At 43.7% G+C, this 21745-nt stretch overlaps 1 protein-coding gene and 1 non-coding gene across 2 annotated transcripts in view; one reads left to right on the top strand and one right to left on the bottom strand.

Annotated features, from left to right (window-relative positions):
* Positions 1-21745, top strand: part of LOC142587313 (tachykinin-like peptides receptor 99D) — an 837205-nt gene that overhangs the window by 183893 nt on the left and 631567 nt on the right. The gene's annotated exons all lie outside the window — the stretch shown is intronic.
* Positions 20105-20177, bottom strand: TRNAS-UGA (transfer RNA serine (anticodon UGA)). The gene has a single exon. It is a non-coding gene; the product is annotated as a tRNA-Ser (tRNA).

Raw genomic sequence — 21745 nt, 5'->3', positions numbered from 1 at the left:
TTTCTCAACAAAACGATGCTTTATGCGTTGAAGCATGAAGGTAGCTGGAACGCCGATGCATGTATCTGAAAAGTTCGGCAATTAATATCTCTGAACTGGAGTCAGCGCGAGAATTCGTTCCAAGTAGATCCGACTTGGGAACTTCCCGGCTAGACTTTGCAAACTGGGGTATTTGTAATAAGGTAATTAATTAAAAACTGAATTAGTGATTCTTATTACTAGACCATTACGCATTTTAATTTTTTGTACAAGTAATGTCCGCTTCTTTGAGTAGAACAGTTCATGGACTAAAATGGCGCTATCCGCCACAGGCAAATTTTTAAAAAAAATTTTGAAAGTGTTGGCTGAAACATCCGGTGTATATTCTTTGTCGTTGCTTGAGTTTAGTCCTCTGTGACCTGTCATTGTCCTCTTTAGTTCCATTCTTCATGCCTTCAACTTATCTTTCTGTCCCTTACTTCCTGAAGAACAGGCAGGTGTTGTATACCTCTGACCATTGCATACCTCTCGGTCCTTGTCGAATAATAATAATAATAATAATAATAATAATAATAATAATAATAATAATAATAATAATAATAATAATAATAATAATAATAATAGTGTATTGCCACACAATATACAAAAACAACACAAGCAGGCCGGTCTAAGCCTTAGTTGGCTTGTAGGACCGTGCCAATGAATATGATAGACAAGGCAAAAATATATACATAAATTGATGAGACATGAAGAAAAAAATAAAAAATAAAACGAATGGCAAAAATTGAAAAGAATAAGATAACATTTGGTTATCTACATATAACAAAAGTTGAAGAGGTAAATATTGCAATGCAAAAAAAATATACAAGAGGTTAATCTTACTGTAGCTGCCTTAAGAAGCGTTTGAGCGTGCTTTTTGGTGTCGCGTTAAAAGTTTCTTCTGGCAATTTGTTAAATATGTCAGGCACATAAGCACAGCGTCTGGCAGCACCATACCTTGTGGCTGAACGCGGAACTACATAACGGACATGTTTCCTAAGCTGCCTTGTGGCGGCACTTTTTTGTTTGAAAGCGGAATTCCAGAAATGTTTAACGACAACAGTTTCTATAAGTAATGAATGGAAGTTCGGTAGACCAAGTTCACGGAAGATATTTGCAGATGTTACTATTGGGGAATTGTATGCAACATTTTAAGAATGTTTTTTATAATCCGGTCTACCCTGCAACTCCAACGATCAGAACAAAAGCCAAAGACTGTAATGCCGTACCTTAACACACTGTAACCTAGTGCATGTGCTATAATCTTTTTTACAGACACTGGTGCAATACTTCTGATATTAAAAAACAGCCATGCTACTGACCTCAGCTTAGAACAAATAAGGGATAAGTGATGTTACCAAGATAAATTACTATCGAAATAGATTCCGAGATATTTCACACAATCCACGTATGGAATAGGCGCACATTTACAATGAACACAGTCTGACTCATGCAAGTAGAGAGGCAAGTTAATTACAGTAGTCTTAAGTGGGGAGCGAAAACAAAGAAGTTTTGTTTTTTGGGCATTTACAACAATTACATTATTAGAGAAGCAACGCATTGCCTTGTAAACATCATTTTACAACATTTCAGTGGACGTTTTATAAGGTAAAAATGGTGCCATCCACACAATTATCTCCAAGTGGATAGGACTTGCAGTGTCAGAACCCGCTAGACTTTGTAAATAATAATAATAATAATAATAATAATAATAATAATAATAATAATAATAATAATAATAATAATAATAATAATAATAATAATAATAATAATAATAATAATAATTTTTATTACCATCTTGAGTTTGTGCATTGAAATATGGGGTCTGTCAAAGCCAGAGAGAGGCTTGCGTCACAGGACCCTGCAACATCGGCAATGGGAAAAATTGTAAGACATTCAGCAAGAGTGAAATCACTCATCGCGAACTAGTGAATGAAATAAAAACAGAAAACTACGTGACAGTATTTCAAGAGCAATGAGATAACAGTCGGCGAACAAACAGATGGCATTACACGAGTCACAGATAACATATTCCGTAGGGTGCGCTTTTAAATTTGCCTGTGGTGGATAGCGCCATTCTAGTTCGTGCTTCATTGCATAAAACGTCGTTTTGTTGAGAAAGTAAGTGGAACGGCAGCGCATATTTACGACAAGTTTGATGGCGTATATCTCGTAAATGGTGCCATCCACACAATTATCTCCAAGTGGATATGACTTGCACTGTCAGAACCCGCTAGAATTTGTACATTGCAATATTTGCTAAGATGATTAGTTAAAAACTTAATTAGTAATTTTTCGTTAACTACTCGATTATGCCTTTTGCTTTTTTTTTGAGCAAGTAATGTCCGCCTCTTGCAGAAGACCAGCGCATGAACTAGAATTCTGCTATCTGGCACAGGCAATCTTTAAAGATCGTTGGAAGCGTTCGGTCAGTACCCAGTATACAGTGACATACAGAGGGATATTGCAATGAATTATAAAGAATACGAGTCACTTCTAGTGAGACGTGACGGAGCAAAAATAAGTATTTAATAGGTATCCATAATTACTTTGTTTAGCGCAAAACAACGGACACAAGAAAGACGACCCCGAGGACAAGGTGCTACTCTCAACTGACATTATTTTATTGCGTAACTCCTTTATAGAAAGCAAAATCTAGAGGAATATGCGCAGTGAGCACCATGTGCAGGAACCACCAACATCCGATCACCAGAGCGCACTTATGCGACAGAATAAAAAAAAACCATATTCAGCGCTGTACAAGATTGAAGAAGGCACACTAATGCACTGTGACCCCAGTGACTGTTTGAAGAAAGCTTCCGATAATTCTCGGGCAGTGGTATCACGGCTCTTTTTAAAAATCGCAGTATCACGAAACATAGCTTTGCACTTGCAAATTTTACAATCTTGCAATGTTGCATATTTTGCACGAAGAAAGGTAATTGTCTAATTAAAAAAAGTGTATAGCCTACTTCCTTTTAAGAAATAAGTAATGAAGAGCATTGCTTTAAGTAAATCGGCAGACGATTCCGAAATAGTATGCTAGGGAAGTAGGCAGTTCGTCTGGCAGATTGGCCGATCGTCTGGCAGTTCATTGAAAATTTTGGGAATATTAACTTGCAGCGCAAAGGGGCCCAATAAAACGAGGAACTTTTCGGAGCGATCGAGGTGCAGTGGGTGCATGTCCGAAATTGGAGTTCTAAAAGTGGCAAGACACAACTGCTTGCACAAATAATGAATTACTTAAAGGAAGGCAAGCACAGAGACAAAAACGGATCTGCACTGTTCGTCGCAGAAGAATGGTAAGCGATGCTTTTCAAGATACTCTTGGTATCGATTCTGCACTGCCAACGAACAGAAGAAAATGCAAACACGGTTATTCAGTACGTCAAAACACTGCAGGATTGAGTGCATGACAGTTTTTTTTAACCGACGTCAGATAAAGGATTTTTGATTAAATAATAAACACACAACACATCTGAGTCTAGTACAGCGGTACGTTAAATGGGTGTGCCAGGAAAGATCGTTATCAACATATTATTCGAGGTATTTTACCGAGTCCACATGCTCTGTTGGAAAGCAATTACATAAACCTTTGTTGTGTGAGAGCAAAAAAGGCGCTACCGTATTAAGTGCTGCCTTTAACAGATTTATGAAACACACAACTTTCGTTTTCGCGGAATTAACTGTAAGACCGTTATTTTCAAACCATCCAATGGCATCGCATACATTTTCTTGTAGCAAACTAATCCCTTTTACATAAGATATATGTTTGGTTAGCAGCCCTGTGTCATCTGCGTACCGAAAAAGTATAGATTTGGTTGTAGATGAAGTGAAATCATTCACAACTATATTAAAAAGCAAAACTGACAAAATTGACCCTTTTGGAATATCAGTTCTCAATTCAAGATTGCGGCTGAATGGTGTTTGCTTGTCCAAGGCAACAACTTGTTAGCCATCACTCAGATCATTCTCTGAGAAATCATAAAACAGTCCTCTGAAACCCAGCAGATACAACTTCTCAAGAAGGGTAGTGCGGCTGACCGTGTCGAAAGCCTTCGATATATCCAGAAATATAAAGCACACGAAAACATATTCTTTTCGAAAGCAGAATCCATCTCATCAAAAAATTGCTCCAAACAAACTATGCTTCCTCGTCATGATATAAAAGTCAAACTGGCCATCTGAGATGAGATAACTGAGAATTTGTCTAGAAATGAGGTCATGCATTCGAACACAAATTTCTCTACACTCTAAGAACAGTTTACACACATTGGCGTGCCCCTTCTGCCACATAACAATAATCGTCATCTGCCTTGATGCGTTTCCTTTCTTGAAAACGCCGCGCCCGCTACTTTCCTGTCGGGAATGCTATCATGCTGATAACGCGCATACCGTTCGCTACTGGAAAGTACCGGGCTATCAGCGTTAAAGAAAGGAAACGCATCAAGGCAGATGACGATTATTGTTGTGTGGCAGAAGGGGCACGCCTAAGGGTGTAAACTGTTCTTAGAGTGTAATATTATCATCTACTATCAAACTGTTTGCTGTTTATCGAACTGTCACTAACTCTTCTGACAATGCAATGCAGCAAGAATATCTGGATAACATTTCTTCTTGGTGCTCCGATTCGCTAATGAAGCTCAACTTAACTAAGCGCAAAAGCATGCGTATCTCGCGTCACCAAAATGATCCTAATCCAGTAGTATATGTTTTCAATACTACGCCACTGATGCGCGTCACTACACATAAATACCTTGGTGTTCACATAGCAGGCAGCCTTTAGTGGAATTTCCAAGTTAAATTCATATCTACCAACGCTAATCGCATGCTGGGGTTCTTACGTCTCAATTTCTCATCTGACACTGTCCCGGTAAAGTTATCCTTATAGAAAGCACTAATACGACCTAACTCGAATATGCATGCTCCATATATGGGACTCTTGGCATGCTTTCCTCACGAGCATTCTCGAGCCCAATCAGAACCGCGCCGTCTGTTTCATTTTGTCCAATCGTTCTTGTCATGCTAGCGTCTTGTCCATAGAAATCAACCCTCGATGTGCCTGAACTTGCTTTGCGGCGCAATAATTATCGCCTATGTCTTTTCAATAAAATGCCTTTCACTAATCCCATCCTAAGGACTGCGTTCTACTTATATCTCATCACGCATTGACCATCAGTCCAAGATTGGAGTAGAATGGTTACCTCAACTCTTTCATCCCGCACACCAGTACAAAATAGAACCACCTCCCTGTCTCCTTTGCTTCACAGACAGTATTAACTTTAAGCAAGTGCGCCACAACCATATAATGTCATCCCACTCCTCTCTGTAATGACCTGTGGGCTTTGAGAGCTTTGAAAATAATATAGGTCTGTAAATTTTAACGTTACATCTCCTTCAGCCTCCATGTAGTGGCCTGAGAATCGCAGTTTTTAGTTCAGACGGCAAAGAAGTGGTTTCTAGAAATCATTATGCATAAATAGAAGAATAGCGGAAACTGCGTTAAAATTACATTGAAGAAAATAAGCTGAAATTTCATCTATCTCAGCAGGTTTGTTCCATCTTAAACTCAACGGTATTTTAGCAAGCTCAGACACCGTCATTAGAGGCAGAAACGTGGACGCCACTATCACTTTGCTCAGCGTGCACTAGCCTACCGGCATCGGCGAGTGTAACGCCAGATGCGGATGTGCGCGCCGATGGAAAGGCGTCGGCCGCGGAAGAGGCTTGACATTTTTTTTCCGCGAGAGGAATTAATCAGTGAGCACCTTTTAGATGATGATGATGATGATGACGACGACGACGACGACGACGACGACGACGACGACAACAACAACAACAACAACAACAATAATAATAATAATAATAATAATAATAATAATAATAATAATAATAATAATAATAATAATAATAATACGTCTATGGATTAGTATTTTTTATTATTTTTGCTTTTCACGGCAATGATGCTTAATAATGTCATTAGAGTTGTCTACTACCAGACAGAAGGTTCCTTTGCAACCTTTTGCTCAGGCACCTTCTTCATTTATTTATTACTCCTTAGCAACTCAGTAAATGTGATTCTCATTCTTCCTGGTTAGTGATAACAGGATGAGACAATGTGCCGAGCGCGGAGGGTCATCAGTAGGTATAATTGGTTCAAGGTAAAAGTAATTTGGAACCCATCGCGATGAAGTTTCTGCACTAATTGAGAAATTGACGCTGCCATCAAACCGCCGGACGCTTACAATATGGCGTAGCTCGAGGACTGAATAGCACAATGAACACGTCCCATCGAACACTGCTGAGAATCACGCATTAGCCAACTTAGTTGGAGCTGCACATTGAAGGCTCATCTGTTTGTGTAACGAATGGTCAACGTTTCCAATAGGTAAAAGGCGGAAGCCACGCTTTGACCCGTGGCGTCACGCTGGAATGCTGGGGTATCTAGACATTTAAAAGGCAACGTCTGCGACGGCTTGTCCAACATTCTCGTTTTATGAAGTATGGTCTCCACTGGAAGTGTTGGCCTTGGAAGTTCACGAGCTCGGAGCGTGACACTTACGCCGCTGCGCATGCGCCAGTTGCTAGCTGAAAACGGTGAAACAAGGCGAGTGTATACGTGATTGGTCAGACGCCGCGAGTGCCAAATTCAATAGAAAAGCACTGCGTCGACGTTAGGACCGCTTAAAGCAAGCGTCGGTAGAATAACCAGGGACCGAATTCACAAAATGTGTGTTATCTAAGTGGCCTTGGCGATCGTCTCCTTATCCCTCGATTGGCTATCATCATCAGCAGGTACTCGAATGTTACGGCAGTTGGGGTGTTTAAAGACTGTTACGTAAAAGAAGTCCTGTTAATAAAGACCCAGTCTGATGAAAAAGACTGCGTCGGAAAGAAAGCCCGGAAAGAAGAAAAAAAGACAGAAACGCCACCCCTTGAATTATAAGTTCTTAAAGCAACAGTAGCCATAAAATCGCTTGATTATACATGAAAGGTTAACTGAACTAGACCGCAAAACAAGAAAAGTCGCAAAGAAAGTAGTCAAGCTACGGCAAAGGGACGACCTCAGGTACCACCTGTAGCAAACAAACTCGCAACCAGGAGCTCACATAAATGTATGTCCCGGTTCTGCGTTCAGTGGCGGCGGTTTGCTTTTTGAACACGCATGGAATCCACTACACCGCTCGACGACTTTATTGGCATGCGCGAGACCTTAGCACCGTTTGCACCTTTCAGTACACTCAGAATGTTTTACTTTTCACAAAATCAGAGACAATAGTTTTTGAAACTTTGAAGATCGCGTGCGGCAGCCTCGTACGCCCTTGCAGCTCATGTCACCTCTGTCACTCTCCGGCTAGGCGTCGGTTTTCGAGAGACTCTTGGAAAGTGAAGAAGCACCTCGGGCAGGTGAAACAGTTCACGTTTACATTGATCTGGGCACCGCGGTTGGGTGATCGAGGCATCGCCACCGAGCTTTCTGTGCTCTATGACTTCACAAACTTTTGCGACAGATTCTGCAAGCACGCACCAGTGAGCCCGGATTCCAGATGTGCCTTTTATTCTGACTTAGGAGTGCTTATGTTATATTTCAACACAACTCCGGGCACGCTAACGGAGAAAGCGCGAATGTCAAGTCAAAATCCAGGAGCGCCGGTGATTTATTGGTGTGGCTGCGATATCCCATACTAAATTCAAAGACAGAAGGCAAATGTTGTGTTCAAAAATGTGCAAACAGTAGCTGGACTGAACCAACGTAATGTCGTTTGCCGTCGCCTGGAGATAGATTATCTTTTGCATTTCACCTAATTGGGTAATTAGCCCTAATTAATTACTGAACTTCTCAATTATTTTAATCAGATGAAAATGTCAATGGGAAAATTGCAGAACATGAAAAACTCCAGATACAGCTTTCGATTGCGTTATAAGTGCTACATAAAAGTGTTTTTCCATGCGTGCAACACACACGCAAAATTAGACGCAAGATTTCCGCACGACTGGCCTCTCGAGGCACTTTGCGTGTATACGCTGGCTTCTTTCAGGCTCGGAAAAACACTTTTATGTAGCACGTATTGAGTAGCAAAAATCTGTATCGGGAGACAACAGCAGCATGCTGCAAGTTGCTTATTCAGGCACATAACCATATTTTTGGCGTTTGCTTTCGCGGCAGTTAGAATGCTCTTCGGTCATATGACACGCACCCACTACTGAATCATCACTTACAGTGCAAACGCAGACGCAGCTGTTCTCAGTGCTCACGTGCCCTGCTAGGCAAGGAAATGACGACGAACGTCATACACTGGGGAAGAGCCAGAGAAACGAAAGTCGCGCTTTAAAACATTCACGTCTTCATAACTTGTACGTCGAAGTGGCATACCCATTCTGGGCGTTGGCCAAGAAGGGCCACCTGCCCTGTGGAACATACCCACATGTACATACCCAGCGCAGAAGTTGTCATCTTAGTCTTCATATCTTTTGCATCACACTGCTTCATTCATTCTGATTAATTGGCCAAGAATGGGCACATGTAGAGCGGCAGGCACATACTTGGGGACCCAAGCTGTTTACTACGTCAGACAGCAGCCAGCAGCAAGTTGTCTATTCGGGCGCCTAACCAGTGATGCAAGTTATCTACTAGGCCAGGCAGCAGCCAGCTGCAAGTTATCTATTTGGGCACCCATACCCAGCGACCCAAGTCTACTAGGTCGGGCAGCAGCAAAGCATATGCTAAGTGGCCCGAGTTGTTTATATATATCCACAAATATGCCCGACGAGGGAACGACGACGAACACCAAACCGCGGAAAGCGTCAAATAATGCTTTGCTTTAACAGGTCATTTAGCCCGAAGGTTCTTATCATTTGTGCTTACAGGAATTTCATGTGACCCTCCCAATGATGCTGTTCACTACAATTCTCGAGTTTTGTGTCCTGACGCAATTTCACTGTCTTCTGCGGTATCTCAGTATTTTTCTGGTTTTGCTGAAGAATGATCTTTCCGTGTGCGTTGTTTCGGTGATCTCGAGGTCACAGTTCCTGCGGTTTTTAGGAACCGTCTAATTCACGCTTATATACGCGGTGGACCCAATGTTTCAGAGAAAACAATCCCGATATAAGAACGGCGTGTTATAGACCCGCTTGGACGTGGACGTTGAATCTCGCTTCAAAGAAGTTATTTTCCCCCACACTGTCACGAACTAAAGAATGCCACTCTATCGCACCTTCTATAAAGACTAGTTCATCGGTTCTCCGACAACGAAGAACAGCAAAAGTGGTCCAGGCCCCTCTAATACTGCTTCTTTGCCGAGTTTTCCTACGAAAGTGTATTTCTAACCTTGGCTACTTTCCGGTATGACGCCACATTTCACATGTACCGAGAATGCGTATTAGTGGTTACGTCAGTAGAGCGACTTGAGCGGAGGGATGAATGCGCATTACACTGATATGAACTATCTAAACGCATCACCATAGAGTTTTGGTGAGTACATGAAATTGACCATATAACCTAGGAGAGTTTCCGGAATATTCTACAGGTTACGTCACTGAACGAGTTTACGCCTTCAAAGAAGTGTTGCGGAAGCAGTCCGCAGTCGTCAATAATTTTGCTTCTTCTTTTTCTGATTTCACATACGATGTTCCACAGGGCAGCGTGCTAGGCCCTTTACTTTTTCTAATTTATAAGAATGGACCTGCCTTCTAACATTTCCTCTTGCATGCGGCTATTTGCTGACGACAGCATCGTATACCACACCATTGAAAATCATGATGGCGACCTCATCCGCCAAAAGGACCTTAACCTTGTTTATGCCTGGTGTGGTAACTGGCTTATGACGCTGAACTCGAATAAGTGCAAAACGATTTAATTTACTCGTAAACAGTCCCTTTCTAACTTCACGTATTCTGTAAACAACGTTTGACTGCCCCGTGCGGTGTCATATAAGTACTTAGGCTTGCACCTTACCTCGGACCTTTCATGGAAATTGCACATCACTAACATATGTGCTGAAGCGTCACAAACACTGGGTTACTTACGTGGAAATTTGAGTATTGTGCAGCTCATATAGGCAAATTGGCGTATTTAACCTTCGCCCACCGACAGCTTGAATTTGCTTCGTCCATCTGGTCGCAATTTGCTTCGTCCATCTGGTCGCCTCGTCAAGAGCATTTAATTTCAATGCTGGAAGTCGTACAAAATAGAGCCGCGCGATTCATTTTATATAACTGTATCCGTCATTCCAGTGTAACAAAACTTAAGCTAGACATTCCCCTCCAGACGTTAAGTAATAGTCGTCCTGTTGCTCGTTTATGCTTAATACATAAATATATTCACAGCGTAACGCCATCCCTAGTGCCACTTGACAAACCATTATGAACATAAAGGCACCTTCGTAATCACCTGAGCACGAAATGCATATTTGGTAAAACTGAAGCTTTCAATTCGTCGGCTTTGTCCCAAGCCATCGCAGTTTGCAACGATCTTCCAGGTGCCATTGTTTCAATCACGAACCGCGAACTTTTCCGCGAGCGTTCGCATGCAAATTTACGAACTGCGACTGTATAATGATGCGTTTTTGTTGTTCTGCTTACTGTTACTTTTCTTTCTTCTTGTTCTTGCTCATCACGTATTTTGTTGTATAATCCCCTATCAGTCAATGCTCCGTTCGGAGCCTGTGGTGTACGTTTAAATAAATAAATAAATAAATAAATAAATAAATAAATAAATAGATATTTTCACATTGAATGGCGCGACTGGTCCCCACCCATTTCCAACAGATGGCTCTACGTCCTTATTCCAAATACCTGGAAAAAAGTGTAAAAATCTTTTAATGCACTTCTACACTACTATGCATCGTTGACAACACAAGTATGCGTATTTGGCGTGCTTTTGCTCATATCTTTTTTTATTGATTGCAAGAAAATTACAGCGCTAATGGAAAACGTAGGTAGGCAACGAAGAGAATACACACAGACTGTTGTTATCTCTACCATTTAACGTTATCAGCAATCGGGTGGAATAATTAAGTGCTTTAAATGTCTCCAAGCAGCCGTTCTCAGCAATCTGTGAGTAAATTGTCCTTTTTCCTTACGTCATATATGCGCACAGAATTAATCAAGTAAACATCATTCCATTTCCTTTAGAACTGACATCTGTTCCTATTTGTGCTGCTGTGATGTGGGAAAAGAATATACGGTGTGTTGCTGAACTGGGAGGGTTATTGCGTTGAGTTATTCTCGTAGCACACCTTGCTGCAGCTGCTAAAAGGAAGGATGTAATAAGATGGACTATGCTTGTTCGTGCTAGGAAGCTATAGAGGAGGTTCGACATAGTATACAGAGCTCGAGCTGGAGACTCAAACATGCAGCTATTTTTATTTTACAAGTAAAAGGCGGAGTTTTAATTTATACAGAGACTTTTGTATACCTTCGCTCGACCTTTTTCAGCCTGCCACTCTGTTCACACGCGTGATACCACTAATAAGATTTAGGACTGCGCTTCGAGGGCAAATGGATACCGCTGTTTCTCACCTTTTCTTTCTCGAGCACTTATATAAGGAAAGGACGTTTTTTAATTAAGAATCGGCCAAGTGGGTGTTGATTCAAAACGACACCGGCTGCGTCGTGCGGGTGACAGGCCTGTATCTATGTTTCTACGCTTGTTCGCTTTTGGAAGTGAACTGGACAGCCCAGAGTTCCGTGAACGTACCAGTTACGAACGTGGTGTCTACTTGTTCTTTCTGTCCAGCGCGTCATGCTTTGCTCCCCGGGAATGAAATCTGAGAACCCGTTCTCCCCCGATGCGGTGGCACTTCGCTTACAGAAGCTGCTCGCGGATTTGTTCAGTCGGCTCGCGGAAGGAGCCATTCTTCGCAGCGCGGCCGTTGAGTTACATTATTTTTATTGCAAAGGTCACACTGAAATAGCGTCAGGCTATCTTATTTTTCAACGCCAGTTATCTGGCGATTTGATGTGGCGTCACTGCGCGCTGTTCATAGCTTCTGTCAGGGCACTAGGGTGCAGAAAGAGAACCAGAAAGAGAGATAGAAAGAAAGAAAATGCGGGGAGGTTAGCCAGATAATACTTTCAGGTTAGCTACACTGCACTGGAATGGCGGAAGTGGGGTGTACTCAACCTTGGACGACCGACCTCGACCGGCTTCTCTCGGAAGGAAGAATTCTGCACCGCATCGACCAGACTTCACCAGAAGGCCGTGCGAGCTTTACTGCGCTACTCGCCGTTCAGCGGTCTGTGTGAAGGGCTTTGATGGGAACACCCGTCCTGTGCTGTGGTGCAGCACCTGCTTAAGCTGTCCTTGCGATACAGCAGCTCTCTGATTTATAGCGATAAAAATGAAACGAATAAGAATCCCCACAGCATACAAGGAAATCAGGCGCGAAATATGAAGCTGTTTCCAGTGTAGCTTCAAATTGGCAAGCGTCGTCTATCAGGCGGCCAACAGACGGCCAACGAATGAAGGAGGTCGAAGTGTGAGTTCTGATGAAAGCAGGATTAAGGAGGCAGGGTTGATTGGGGAGGTGACGAGGCAGCGCATAAACTGACTTCACTGTGCGATGAAGGCGGGCCGAGCTTGGTCACCGAACACGAGGCACGCTCTTTTTCTGCTCTGCATACGGGGCATGTTGTTGCAAGGCATTGGATGTTTCGAATAAACGTCCGGGTAGCGAATAAACGTTCTGTTTTGGGTGAACTCACAGAAAACATTTACCCGGAATCCACGGGCTAAACTGCCGTCTAGCAAACACAGGGAGGAACAGTCCCGCTGTCAACAAAGGAGAACGCGTCTGCATTCCCTATATACTTGAGAGATGCCAGGGAGATTCCAAAGCGTGTGCTGCGGAAGAAGCGCATAGCTGTTGTTCACAAGTCTTTCACCACACTTGGACACTTGTTCAAGATCGGCGTTACCTTGAAAATTTTGCAGGCGTTGTTTACAAAATTTCCCCTGGTGACTGCCTGTGCGCATATGTAGGGGAGACAAGAACGTCGCGAGACGACTGAGGCAATACAAAAGCGCCATACGCCGCCTGTACATCCAAGGCAGTGCAATGTAAGGCGCTCGATCGCAAGATTGACATTGATGGTCTGCTGTTAATTAAAGGGTTCTCTCTCTCTTTCTTGACATTGATGGTGTCCATGCTCTCTACAAAGAGAGGAACCTAGGGAAGAGGCTGTACTTTGAGTGGTGGCACATTCAAAATAGGGCCGGGACTTGGGTCGATTCCTGAGAGCTCCGCAACACGCTTACTTGCAATTCAACGTCTTCGCAAGGTCGCCTTCTTCGAAAACCATCCCCAGTGTCGCAAACCGGCTTAGAAACAGGTGCTGCTGCTTCATGAAACTACCTCTGGTGAAGAAGTCAGGGCAACTGCGAAATGTAAGGTTAATTGAATAAATCAACTTGGTTGGTGTTTTGTCAATTGGCGTAATTTGAGGTGTTGTTCAGGCAGAGTGATTTCCGACAAATGTTTGCTTTCGAATAACCACGTCTCGTGGCAATCAGTGGAAAAACTTGTATCGACTCTCGTCTCCAGCACTGTGTTTGGCTCACTATCATAAATATTTTGCGATATTTTTCCAACGTTTCTAAAGTTTTCGAGAAAAAAAAACTTGCTTCCTCATATTGTTTTCATACTTTCAAAATTTCCGAAAAACTTACATCTGAATTGAAAACAGCATGCCTCCCTCTGAAGAAGCGTTTCAAACGGGTAAAGGATGAAAATGGTTTGACGGTACAGATCGTGCAATAAGGAGCAGAAGGAGGAGGAAGAGGCTTGGTGCCACCTACGGGTGGTTCTAGCCCTGCAAAAGAATGCCGGCAATTGCTCCGCCTGAGTGTATCCATTTAACTTATTAGGGGTAAATATGCCACATCTATAGTGTTACATGTGGTATAAGGATGCCACCTATCACTAACGCTGTTAAATGAGATGACTGAGGCAAGCAGACGTAGTTAAGGTAGACTGCCTCCACTCCACCCATGTCCAGTCTTATTACATGAAAAAAAACATTATGGGGTTTTATGTGCCAAAACCACTTTCTGCTTATGAGGCACGCCGTAGTGGAGGACTCGGGAAATTTTGAGCACCTGGGGTTCTTTAACGTGCACCTAAATCTAAGCACCACGGGTGTTTTCGCATTTCGCCCCCATCGAAATGCGGCCGCCGTGGCGGGGATTCGATCCCGCGAACTCGTGCTCAGCAGCCCAACACCATAGCCACTGAGCAACCACGGCGGGTTTACTACATGAAGCCATCGATGACTATTAGCAAGTACTGTATTACTAAATGTCCCCATTCGCTGGACGAACCGGCCTCTTTCAGAAACTTCAAACGGAGGCGGAACACCTCCCTGCTGAAAACCCAATGTTCCTGGGGGAAGATTTCATCACGAGGCGTGCTGATTACATGGCGTCGACGTGACGGAAGACGTGCGTCATTTGTAGGTTTTCTCACCCACGTAAACGTTGTTCCTGAAAGGGGATATCAGGCGCGGTAGATTCTGGTCCAGGCTGTTATAGTAAACATAGGCATGGCAGCAAGAATAAAAGCCGCCCCGTCACGCAAAAACGGAACAAGCGAAACGACTAACGATCGGCTATAACCACTACATTAAACGACTCCTCTGTGAAAAAGTGAGAGACAGGGAGGAAGTGGAGATATTAACATCACAATCAGGGCCAAGAATAGTTTATGTGCTAGCGCTCGTTTCTTGTGTTGGGATCGCATTCCTTTATTCGAGAAAGTCAACGCAAATAGCTCGTAGATTTTTTTCCCTAACGCATTGAGCATGGTTACAAATGTTTTATGTCTCTACTTCGTTGTACATTAAGCGAAGGTTGTAGGTGTAAGCATTGTGCAGAACCTAGGCTCCGCTTTGGCGACACCTTAGCTCTACCAGAGGGAGCGTGAAGCAATCATTTCAAAGAATACCCCCACTCCTTTATGGTACCCCTTGTTACGCGGAATCGCCGTATGCGAGTCACTTTAAAAATGCATAAGCTACAGTACTGATGCGAAATCAAACAAATATCGGGTGTTTCTTTTGTAATTATTGGAGCTTTAAAACCCTCTAAAATAATAAAGAAAGGAAGAAAGTTTCGTAGCCAGGCCTCAAGCTTTCCCTCCGAAACGAACTCTTAACAGCTACTGCGACGTCTGCGTCTTAGGCAACCAATTATAGTTCCTCTGCCGAGCAATGACCCAACAAAGGCGACATGTACGCTACAATGTGAAGACTCTAGGCAAGCACTCATCGTCACTTTATACAATACTTAGACCGCGATCTGTTACAGGTCTTGGAAGGATAGCCTTCATTGGTCTGGAAGACTTCGCTCTTAGTCGAATATTCTTCAAGTACTAGGGGCGTATACGTGTGCAGCGATTCTTGTGTACAGCAACTTATGTTTAATGTTAACAATTTTTCATTGTTTATTTAACGACATTTTTCTTCCAGTTCGAGTGCCTGCACGTGCTAGCGTCCTCACATTTCCATTTTCCCGGCTCTCAAATAGCGTACTCAGAAGCATACTGATCGCGATACTCAAAATTGCCGAAATTGGTAATTGCAATACTCAGTGCTTGTGTACTACAGCATATAACCAGGGGAGTACAATAAAAGTTTCATCAGCGACCATAACTGTGTGCACTGAAAAGACAGCTGGGTGGCAAGGTTATAGAATAATTATGTCGGTACCATCTCGTCCGAAATTTCTTTGTTTGTCTTTGGTAGCTTAACATTCTTTGGCATGTCCTTAAAGGTATTTGGCAGTTTAACAGTTGAACATTGAGCCAGGCATGCGAGTTGCAGCTTATGACTGCTAAGGATTCTTGAATAGCCTCAAAGGTACGTCATGTACGACTGCCACGAGGCATCCAGCTTCAGTACTTACTGCACTTGGCCTGTAAGGGGTCGACTGGTTAGGGCAGCACTCATAGCCACTTTCAAGTACTAATGGCACTTTGTTTGCGTTCTTGTAGAGGTGCTGTAGCTCAGAGGTTTTGGATGGTGAACAGATTGACTTGTTTTGTAATAACTGTATGAAGCGCAACCTAGATTGAATAGCTGCACGCAAAGTGGTGAAAACTACATTTGAAACATTTTGTACGCCACTTACATGCAATATCACAGCAGGTTTTTTTACCTCGGGAATATCGGAAGCATCAAAAGCCACCAGTGCGTGAAATTCCAAATAATTCACACTTCAGCACAAACAAAAGGAAAGTATACATTCCGGCTCCATGCGCTCATTACCAGAAGTCCACATTTTGTACTAGCCGAAACCGAAATTATAGAACAGCAGGCGCTGGATGACAGTCACTGCTGTGGTGTCGCCTAAGCAGCGCAACATGCCTAATGGCTGAATTGCCTGCAATAGTGCACTTTTCATAGCCGACCCTGCCAGCGCCATCCAGATCAAACCATAATTAATTGTGATGAGATTTTCCAGTTATGGTAATCCTTGGCTAAATTTGCTTTACACGTATGCAGCTGTAAGGCTCCTGGGCTTTTGTTTCGAGCAAATTCTTCAAAATGGTCATGCAAATGATCTTGCAGAAAATTGAGCACATGCAGCTGGGCTTAGTATGTTTTAGCTAAATTTGGTTATGAGTGAGCGCAAGGCAATTCTGGTTAACTGTCCTTTTTTGTACAGATACACATAGGCAGCACGGCTTTGAAATTAAATCATTTGGATTATTTTCGACAGCCCTCACATCAATGAATAAAGCAAATGACAGCGGAAATCCGCAAGGTGTAGCAAATTTCGCGGCAGAAGGAATGTCGTCCTTCTAAAAGTGGCCCAAAGCTACGAGGGTCTTAAAATGAAAAATCATCGCCCCCTCCAGTCCGTGAAGACAGTCGAACAGCGAAGCTGTGTTAGTTACAGAGTGTTACACCGTGCAAGTCCAGAGAGAGAGAGAGAGAGAGAGAGAGAAGGGAAGAAGGAAAGGCAGGGAGGTTAACCAGACTGAGTCCAGTTTTCTACCCTACACGTGGGGAGGGGAATGTGGAGTGAAAGAGAGAGAGACAGAGAGAACTTAGGTGTAGGATGTCTATAGTCGGGCACTCAAGTCTGTTGCCCTCAGGTAGTGAAAAAGCGCTCGAACTGCTTTCTGGGTTAATGAACTGTGAGACCAGGCTCCCAAGACCTTCGCTTCCGTAAATGGCCTGTCATCCAGTTTATTTAAGGCACACTGGAGAGTATCACGTTGATTATCGAAGCGAGAAGAGTGGCACAGAAGGTGACTAATGGTCTCTTCACAATTGCAGGTAGCTCTTTCTTTTCGGTTCTCCAAGTGTTTTTTTTTTTGCGCGTGAGGTTTGTGTCTGTGTTTTGCTGTGTTTTTTTCCGCATGCAAGTTGCTCCGCCCCTTTTTGCGCTGACCTTCGCGGCAGGCAGCTTCTTCCTCAGGAGTACGCACTACTCGTGTTCTTGCCGTAGTTATAGCTGGGATGGAATGTGCGGAATCGCCAATCCAAAGCTTCCTATATGGGGGCAAGGCGCACCACTAGAGAGGCGGGCGCTGAAATTTTTTTGATGATTGGTTGGATTGGTTTGACAACTGCCTTGGCTGGCGTAGGAAGTGCCGGCAGCCACGCGCTCCTAGTATCGCGTTTCAATCCCTGGGCACTGTTCGTTGGCCGCAAACCGCCAGCATAACGTTTGTATCTTGAATGCAATCAATCGTCGATAAATTCGATGCCGACCTGGCTCGATCGCCGAAAATGCACCGTGTGACAACCATATAAGAGTCACGTATAAGCATTCTCACAGGGGAAAGGGGCGACTCCAACCCCTTTTTCCCCTGTTGAGCTCTTCTTTTCCTCTCCCGCTGGGTCACTCTTTAGCGTACTTCGACAATGACGGCATAGGATCCGCTAAACAGTTTCGCTGTAAAATTATCCTGCGCTGGAACCTGTGTGGGTTTTCTCGGAACTTCTTGATACTGGCAGGTTGACAACTTTTGTTTCCGGATAATCTTTTGTCTAATCTCCCAACTGTCACCTCAAAGAAAACTACAAAAAAATCCGTCTCCATTCCAGCGTCTGGATGTGGATGTACAGCGAAGCTTTTGCCGACGTTAGGCAAGCTCCACCACCACAAGCGGCCTACGTCACGCACGCATGCACTTGTGCGGTAGTGCAGCATGCATCCTCATTCTTCTAGGCCTCCGCTAAGCGCAAGCACATTATTGAACTAAATGAGTGTTTAAAGGTAAACTGTATTGGAAAAATGCATGAAGCACGACTTATACACAAGCTGCAGGCATCATAGGTTCGGACAGTTATTCGAATATACGAGGAAAAGTAAATCTGTTACGTGGAAACTGAAAGACCGGTGCCATCCGTCTGAGTGGCCGCGGTCAAAAGGTGGCCGCACCGTTTGCACAGCATGCATCGTCATCCTTGTAAGCCCTCCGCCTAGCGCAAGTGCATTATTGAACTAAATGAGTGTTTAAAGGTAAACTGTATTGGAAAAATGCATGAAGCACGACTTATACACAAGCTGCAGGCATCATAGGTTCGGACAGTTATTCGAATATACGAGGAAAAGTAAATCTGTTACGTGGAAACTGAAAGACCGGTGCCATCCGTCTGAGTGGCCGCGGTCAAAAGGTGGCCGCACCGTTTGCACAGCATGCATCGTCATCCTTGTAAGCCCTCCGCCTAGCGCAAGTGCATTATTGAAATAATTGAATTTCTCAAAAAAAATGCATCAGAAAATTCGTAAAGTACGACTTAAACATAACCTGCAGGAATGATAGCATCGGATTGTAATTCGAATATACGAGAAAACATAATTCTGGTAAGCGGAATCTCAAACGCAAAGCCTTCCAAGTTCTGCTGTGTTTCTTTTTTCTTGTGAACACCGCGCACTCGGACGCGAAAAATTCCGACCAACCACTGGCTAACAACTTCGCTGTAAAAACTGACCTAATGCTGTCACGTTTGGAGTGATGTTGAAGAACAGAGTAGCAAAAATGTGTATTACGAAACGAACTCTTTATTGGGCAAACCTGTGCCCACAATAGCAAGTGACACTCAAAGCACATCGACAGCGGTGAGTGCAGTCAGCGATCGTCGAAATCTGAGTCTGTCGGGCGCCGTTTTACTCACCGGCGGAAGCGAAGGGTGGTGATGGCGTGTGCAACGTCACCACTACCCCCCCCCCCCCCCGTTGGGTGGCGGGAGATTTGAATTTCGACCCTTGAGATACAAATTTCTCGTAAACTAAGTGTTTTCTTGGCACTTAACAAGCGTTGCGAGATTTCTGAAATGGTATTTAAACAGTCCACGTCGACTTAACATTTGATTTTAGTATCCCTTTAAGCACGCCTCGGCGCGACATTACGTGGCAGAACTGATAGTTGGGCGAGTTGGTACGAATTCATAGTGAAATATTTAGCGCGCAGAATCGACAAGGACACAGTGAAGGGGGACACACAAGCGACATTACGTGCTGTAAGTTAGATCTTCGATACTCCGTTCGTCGCACCAGGGACACCCCGTCACCACTATTATTAATCGATATCATTATTACTGGCGCGCAACGCGTGACCCTAGCCACACGGCGTTCGTGGTGACGCGTCAGGTACTTTTAGCGCATATCCTGGTGCATAACAGATACAGATACCCCATTATTCTGACAGTATATATATATATATATATATATATATATATATACATATGTGTGTGTGTGTGTGTGTGTGTGTGTGTGTGTGTGTGTGTGTGTGTGTGTGTGTGTGTGTGTGTGTGTGTGTGTGTGTGTGTCGGACGTATTTATGACACTTAACGTTTCAGTGCTAACGCTCGCGGTTGAGCATTACCGCACAAACGCAATGATGGCCAATTATGTGGCCATCACTTGTTGAACAAAAGGAAGTAGGAAAGTCGGCTTCTTCACGCAAAGAGTTCTGCTGTGGAGAAGCCCTGTTTAGAGAGCAACGCACTACCTGAGAGGTATTCGATACCGTGCAGAGGTTCACAAATGACCCTAGGGGAAATTACTTGTGCTTAATAAATGAAATATAAGAACGATAAATTGATGGACATGAAAGTGGATGAAAAAACAACTTGCCGCAAGTGGGGAACTAACCCACAACCTTCGCATTTCACGTGCGATTCTCTACCAATTGAGCCACCGCGGCACCGTTTCCCCGCCCGCTTTCTTGGGTATTTATGTTTCCATGTATAACCCTGGGAGTGTTAGCCAGCGCCGTCACTCACAGACCTTGGCGGCGGACGTGGAACATCCTTTCTGCCACAGGCGTCACGAGAACGAGAACCTTCGCATTTCGCGTGCGGTGATCTACCAATTGAGTCAGTGTTTGTTGGCTTCTTCAGATATGACTATTAAAAATTGGGCCCCTCGATGAACCCCCTTTCTTTTTTCTTCTCGTTTATTACATAACGAGGGTCTCGAATCCGACAACGTTGATGCCTTCAGGTAGCATTTGTGGGTTTATTGAAAGGTTGATTTTACTCAAAAAGACCACGCTCTCGTGACGCCTGTGGCAGAAAGGATGTTCCACATCCGCCGCCAAGGTGTGTGAGTGGTGGAGCTGGTTAACACTCCCAGGGTTTTACTAGGAAACATAAATACGAAAGAAAGTAAATGCGGAAACGGCGCCGCAGTAGCTCAATTGACAGAGCATCGCACGCGAAATGCGAAGGTTGTGGGATCGTTCCCCACCTGCGGCAAGTTGTTTTATGATTCACTTTCATTTCCATTAATTTATCGTTTATTTATTTCATTTATTAAGCACAATTAATTTCCCCTATGTTGTCCTTGGTGTCAGTGTTTGTTGGCTTCTTATGATATGACTAACAAAAATCGGGCCCCGCGGTTACCCCCTTTCTTCTTTCTTCTCGTTGAAGGCATGCGTAGTTCGAAAGCACACCCGCGCAATGGTACTTGGTGGCGTAGAACCGAGGAAGAAATGACGCTGTGATGCTGCCGACCAAAATTATCATTCCATATACGGAAGTAGTCAAATATCGACCGGACATTGAAACACATTCTGCGAGTATCCCACGTGCACGATAGCGCCATTTTCAGGGGGAAGAAGTAACGCCTTACGAGTGCGCGCTGGAAGTGCTTCGGTTCTGCTGAATTGCATTCCCTAATTTTTGTTCTTTTTTTTTTTTGCAGCGGAGCTGTTATACGCTAGGTTCAGAAGATTTTTGCTGGAGCGTACAGTGCGTGTAGATCGAGAATTTCTTCCCATACGAATACATAGTAGTCTCTCTCTCTCTCTCTCTCTCTCTCTCTCTCTCTCTATATATATATATATATATATATATATATATATATATATATATATATATATATGTTCATCTGTTATTTCCAAAAAGGAAATAACAGATGAACATTATGGCATATGTTCTTACTGACGTTTCTGTCGGAGTACCGGCCTTCGTCGACGCCAGTAAAAGCATATGCCACCACGTTCGTCATCTTCTTTTTTTTTGCTTGTGCGGGTCTGGCGAGTAACCCTCCGTCTTATATATATACAGGGCGCATCGCGAATGCCAAGCGTATGCGATGCGCCCGTCAGGACCCCGAGTACCGTGAGTTGGAAAAGGCACGGCGACATGGAAGTTCGAGCGGGAGTTTGCGGCAAAACCATTTGGTGGGTTGTGCGATCGACTGACAAACCGCGAAGTTACCTGCATATCTCTTTATTCAATCAATATAGCAATAGCCATATAAATC

Source organism: Dermacentor variabilis, chromosome 1 (assembly GCF_050947875.1).
Source record: "Dermacentor variabilis isolate Ectoservices chromosome 1, ASM5094787v1, whole genome shotgun sequence".
NCBI lineage: Eukaryota > Metazoa > Arthropoda > Arachnida > Ixodida > Ixodidae > Dermacentor > Dermacentor variabilis.
Note: the sequence above shows the minus strand (reverse complement) of the source record. Positions and strands in the feature narration are given on the sequence as shown.